The sequence below is a fragment of the Eucyclogobius newberryi genome, unplaced genomic scaffold (assembly GCF_026437365.1).
Source record: "Eucyclogobius newberryi isolate DKJ021-1_F unplaced genomic scaffold, fEucNew1.0.hap1 SCAF_14, whole genome shotgun sequence".
NCBI classification, from domain to species: Eukaryota; Metazoa; Chordata; class Actinopteri; order Gobiiformes; family Gobiidae; genus Eucyclogobius; species Eucyclogobius newberryi.
The window spans coordinates 28,255,865-28,261,429 of record NW_027315768.1 but is presented as its reverse complement, the minus strand read 5'-3'; the positions used below and the strand labels follow the sequence as shown (position 1 = coordinate 28,261,429).

At 52.8% G+C, this 5,565-nt stretch overlaps 1 pseudogene; it reads right to left on the bottom strand.

The window, feature by feature from the left end:
* Nucleotides 1–1,760: 1,760 nt before the first annotated feature.
* Nucleotides 1,761–3,152, bottom strand: LOC140359090 (uncharacterized; annotated as a pseudogene).
* Nucleotides 3,153–5,565: the final 2,413 nt, after the last annotated feature.

Here is a 5,565-nt window from a genome sequence, read left to right as displayed (position 1 = left end):
AAAAAACAAAACAGATCAATAACTAATCTAAATTTTAGCATTTCAACAGTTATATGACAAAGCGAAGTTGCAGAAGTGGTAAAAATATCACAGTTTTAGAAAAAAATTAATTAAGGCTGAAATTCACTAGCAAGGACCACAACCCCATGTTTGATGCAACAGATTTATTGAAGAACGAAAATGAATAATAAGTATGTATAAGCAATGGATGCCGTTTTGGGGCTTCGGTAGATGAGGGCTGTAGGCTCCCTGGCCTTTGAACCCCAAAAGAAGCCTATGGAAGAAGCGCTGATTGAGCGGACTGAAGGTCGCTGAGGTTATGTCTGGTGTAGATTTCGAACGCCGTGGAGGACTAACGTCCCATGGTTTTGATGAAGCGGTCGGGAACTCCGCGACTGGAGGCAGTAGTAGCAGCACCGATGCGGAATGAATGTCCGGAAAAGAAGTTGGGGCAGATGTTGGACCTAGTAAGAATAAGTTTGAAGAATGGAATGAACCAAGACCTGGTCGCGATTTGGCCAAGTTCGGTTGTGAAGAGCGGGTCGTGAGGAGAGGCGCCATGCGTAGACCGGTACGAGATGAAGTCTAGAAGGACTTCGAAGGGGCTCAAGACGGAGTTGAGTTTAAATAGGAAAATTGGGGTTGAGTTACCGCTGTGGTTGGTCTTGCTCTGTTTGAGGTGGAAAACTAAGCAGTCGCTGGATGCTAGTTGGAGATCCTTGATGCAAGGGTGACGAGAAGGGTCGTGGATTGAGGTAGAGGGTGCGAACTCTGAGCAACGGAGAAAACCAAAGAAAGCGAGAAGGAACATCGCTTCTAGGGTGCGGGTGATGTGAGGGTGCAGGAGGTTGGATCTGATGGTGACGAGACATCGAAGAAGGAGATCTGACGTGAGGGGGAGCATCCTGCGGATCATTGGGCGACTCTGCCTTTGCAAGCCTTTGATGACCATCGTGGCTTGTGTGAAAACCGGAACGGGAAGAGAGCAGCCTGAGAGCAACCTGGAGAAGAAGTTGATGCCGCTCAGGTAAGCTTTGATGGTACCAGGGGTTAGAGTAAGATAGGTGAAAGCAAACAAGATGTAATTGGTTAATGAGAGAATGTCAAGAGAGGGGAAAGTGTCATGGAATTAGACATACACCGATGCTATTCCTTAACACATAGAGAACACAATTCAACCTAGAATATGAAACGACACAGAAACATCAGACATTTGTGTGGCATGCATGGGAGAAAACGCGGGGACTGTGTCAGCCAGGCCGTTGTAAGGAGCCTGGCTGACCCTCCTGCGTCTCACCCCCGCGTCTCACCCTGTTTTTTCCCATGCTGGTTGGTTTTATTAGATATTCTGGAAAAGGCGGGTCACATTTCTCATTGGTCAGCCTCACATCAAGGCACTTGGTATTTTTCCGTAGAGATCAAGCCTTGGGTAAACATTACCCAGACTCCTCTGGGTTATCAACCCCCCCTCGGGTAAACATCCTTTGGCCATCTTTACGACCCCTTCACAAATCCAGTTTGTCACACACCCGTTCTTCTCTTAGACTAATGATGCAGATAAAATATCACTATTATGCAGATAAAATACATCACAGAAATATAATCATATATTCACATTTTATCACAGAAAGGCAGGTTAAAGTGGCTGTGAAAGGAACGGAAGCTGTTCCAGGCGGTCCAGTAGGAAGACAACGTTCTGGGAGTGAAGCTGTGCAGGATAGCAGATCGGGAGATGAAGAGGAGGTCGGCCAGAGCGGGGTTCATGTGTGGAATGTGGTGGCTGAAAATGGAGGGACAGGAATCGGTAGGGGGTCTGCCTCGGGAGCCAATGTCCTGAATTTCTGGAAAGCAAAACGGGAGAGAGAATCGGCAACAGAATTAAGGTAACCGGGAATGTATTTCGCTCTGAGGATGAATTGGTGCTTGATGGACAACCAGGTGAGGCGGCGGACGAAAGGCATGATGGGAAGTGCATTGCGTCTGCCTTTGTTGATGATGTCAACGACTGCGAGATTGTCGGATTGAATAGCCACGCACGTAGAAGTCCACTCGTGGCCCCAGAGAAGAGTGGCAATGACAACGGGATAGATCTCGAATAAGGCGGAGGAGGATGGACCGGACTTATGAATGAAATCGAGAAACTCATTGGGTCAGGGGGCTGAGAACCACCTGCCCAGGTAATAACCCCCAAAGCCTGCTGATGGTGCAGCATCTGTAAAGAGAGAGATGTCTAATGGGGCTGAAATGATGTCCCGATAGAAAAGCGTGATACCATTCCAGTTGGAAAGTAGCAAGTGCCAGAATCGAAGCTCTGACTTGACCGACTTGCTTGGGATGATTACGCTGTGGAGGGATTTAACGGAAGATGCTAGTGTCAACAGGTGGGAAATGAATGTTCGTCCTTGAGGAATGATGCGCATGGCGAAGTTGAGATGACCAAGGAGTGAGAGGAGCTGCCGTTTCGAGCATGAAATGGCGACGAGGAAGTTACTGAGGAGGAGGGAGATCCGGTTCAGCTTCTCTGTTGGGAGGGAAGCTTGGTATTTGACTGTGTCGAGGGTAATGCCGAGGAACTCTAGGGAGGTGGAAGGACCCAGGGTCTTCTCTTCCGACAGGGGAACCCCGAGGGACGAGAAGACGTTTTTTAGAGTCAACAGGTCGCGTGCCGGAGGGGACGAGATTGGCGAGACGAGCAGAAAGTCGTCAAGAAGGTGAACCAGGAATGGTACATCATGTTTGTTAAGGAGGATCCAGCAGAGGGCTTCGGATAGGCAGTCGAACAGTTTGGGGCTGCTTTTACATCCGAAGGTGAGACGGACAGCAAAGTAAAAGGCACCTTTCCAGCAGACGCCGAAGAAACGCCAGAAATCTGGGTGGATGGGGAGCACTTTGAAAGCGTTTGTGATGTCGGCCTTGGATAGCCAGGCAGCGTGGCCGGCCAGTTTTATTAGAGATATGGCGTGGTCGATAGTGGCGTACTTGAGTGCAAACTCATCACTTGGAATGAGGCTATTGATGCTGGGGATGTGACAGCCGTGAGGAGCTGAGAGATCAATTATTAAGCGTTTTTTGCCAGAGTATTTTCTAGTTGCTATGCCGATGGGACTGATCCTGAAGGGTGAGAATGGAGGATTTGTAAAGGGGCCAATCATGTGGCCATCTTTTACCTCTTTAGCGAGGAGAGAATCCACGACTCCTGGTTCCTTCAGGGCTGACTGCAGGTTTTTTGCAGGTGAAGGAAGTGGATGGAAGAGAAATAAGGCCGGGCCGGAAACCCTCGGAGAATCCGTTGATGAGGAATCTGACGAATTCTGGGTCTGGATGATCCTGTAGTGCCTTGGACAAGGCGGGAATCTGAATGGGTGTGGAAACTTTGCATAGTCATGATGTTGGGTTGTGGGGGCACGCCGAACGAGAGTGCCCTCCGCCACAGAAGGAGCAGGTATGCAGGAATCTGCATTGGGATAGGGTGCAACGAGAGGCGTTGAAATTGTTGCATATCGCTTTGCCGCCCTGAAGCATGATGGGACGGCCTCTCTTGTCGACGCCTTGGGGAATTGGAATTTTTGCAGACATTGGTGGGATCGGAACTGGTTGAGTGGCTGGACGGACCGGAGCCGGGGCCTGAGCCTGGGTTGGAGGCCTTCTGGCTGGGAATACGCAGGCGGTGGCCGGGTGGGATGGGGCGCCGCAGAAGCTGCAGCAAACTGAAGCTCGAGATGCAAAAATCCTGCAATAAAGTTCCTGATCAAGACTCCCCCAGAATGTGTTTTGATTGAATTGCTGAAGTCGGGCAGCGGCTTGGGAGGAGAAAAGGATGTGATACTGATAGAACCCTGGGCCACTGAATCTGATGGCCAGATCTAGGATCAGGGTCATGTAAGAGTCGAATTCTTCACGGCGATTGGGATACATGGAGCAGATTATGTCTCTAAACAGGCTGAAGGCAAACGCGAATTCGAGGGGGGTGAGTTCTTTAGAACGCGAGGGGATAGGGTCGCGCATGACGTAGAGCCCGTCGTGGCTTTCGATGACGCGGGGCATGCCAGCCCTGAGGGAGGGAGTACGAAGGAGTTCAGCCAGGTCCACGTATTTACCTGCAATGATCTGCTGCCTGATGTTGCTGGGGATGGATGAAGGTTTCGGTGCTGGAACGGAGGTCGGAGGAATGGCTGATGCCAGAGTGAATTGGGCTGGACCGGGAACCGTGCCGATCAGTCCCTGAAAGGGATAGCTGGGGTTTGGAAATGTAGAGGAGAGCGTTGCTTGCTGGTGGCTGACCTGGGGCATGAATGAGTTTGCTAGCTGCGAAGGTGGGATCGACACCGTAGCTGAGACCTGGGCTGTGCTGTGGGACCGGGCTTACGACGTCGAAGGTGGGGCCCAGGACACGGAGGGCAAAGCCCAAGCCGGAAATGACGTGGTTTGTGGCGCGGCCACGGAGGGTAGGGCACCCGGCGCGGGGGGTTGGGAAGTTGGGACCACTGAGGAATCTATGGTACCGGAAGTGGAATGCCGATGAATGAGAGGCTCTTGGGAACTTTTAGCGTGAGCCGGGGAAGGTTGGAATGGAACCACTCCTGGCTGGCTACTCGAACCATGGGGATGGGAAGGTGGCCTCCTGGAAGTAGATGTCCCAGCGGGAAAGCGATTTCGCGTAGGTGAGTCTGGAGCGACGGACTTCCCTGAGGAACGGGCGTGGGGCGTCTGCGAATGAGACGTGGTGGTGTTTAGGAAGGATGAAAGGAATTGGACGTCCCGGTGCCCGGAGGGAAGTGTGGGAGCTGGCATCTCGGTGCCCGGGGATGGGGTGGGGGGAAGGAAGGAGGAGACATGGCATCCCGGTGCCGAGGGGGGAAGAAAGTAGAACTGGCATCCCGGTGCCGAGGGGGGAAAGAAAGTAGAACTGGCATCCCGGTGCCGAAGGGGGAAAGAAGTAGAACTGGCATCCCGGTGCCGAAGGGGGAAAGAAGTAGAACTGGCATCCCGGTGCCGAAGGGGGAAATGAAGTAGACCTGGCATCCCGGTGCCGCGGGGGGAAAGAAAGTAGACCTGGCATCCCGGTGCCGAGGGGGGAAAGAAAGTAGACCTGGCATCCCGGTGCCGAGGGGGGAAAGAAAGTAGACCTTGCATCCCGGTGCCGAGGGGGGAAAGAAAGTAGACCTGGCATCCCGGTGCCGAGGGGGGAAAGAAGGTAGACCTGGCATCCCGGTGCCGAGGGGGGAAAGAAAGTAGACCTGGCATCCCGGTGCCGAGGGGGGAAAGAAAGTAGACTTGGCATCCCGGTGCCGAGGGGGGAAAGAAAGTAGACCTGGCATCCCGGTGCCGAGGGGGGAAAGAAAGTAGACCTGGCATCCCGGTGCCGAGGGGGGAAAGAAGTTAGACCTGGCATCCCGGTGCCGAGGGGGGGAAAGAAAGTAGACCTGGCATCCCGGTGCCAAGGGGGGAAAGAAAGTAGACCTGGCATCCCGGTGCCGAGGGGGGAAAGAAGGTAGACCTGGCATCCCGGTGCCGAGGGGGGGATTAGAGATGGGGGAAATAGGAGAACTGGCATGAGGTAGAGAG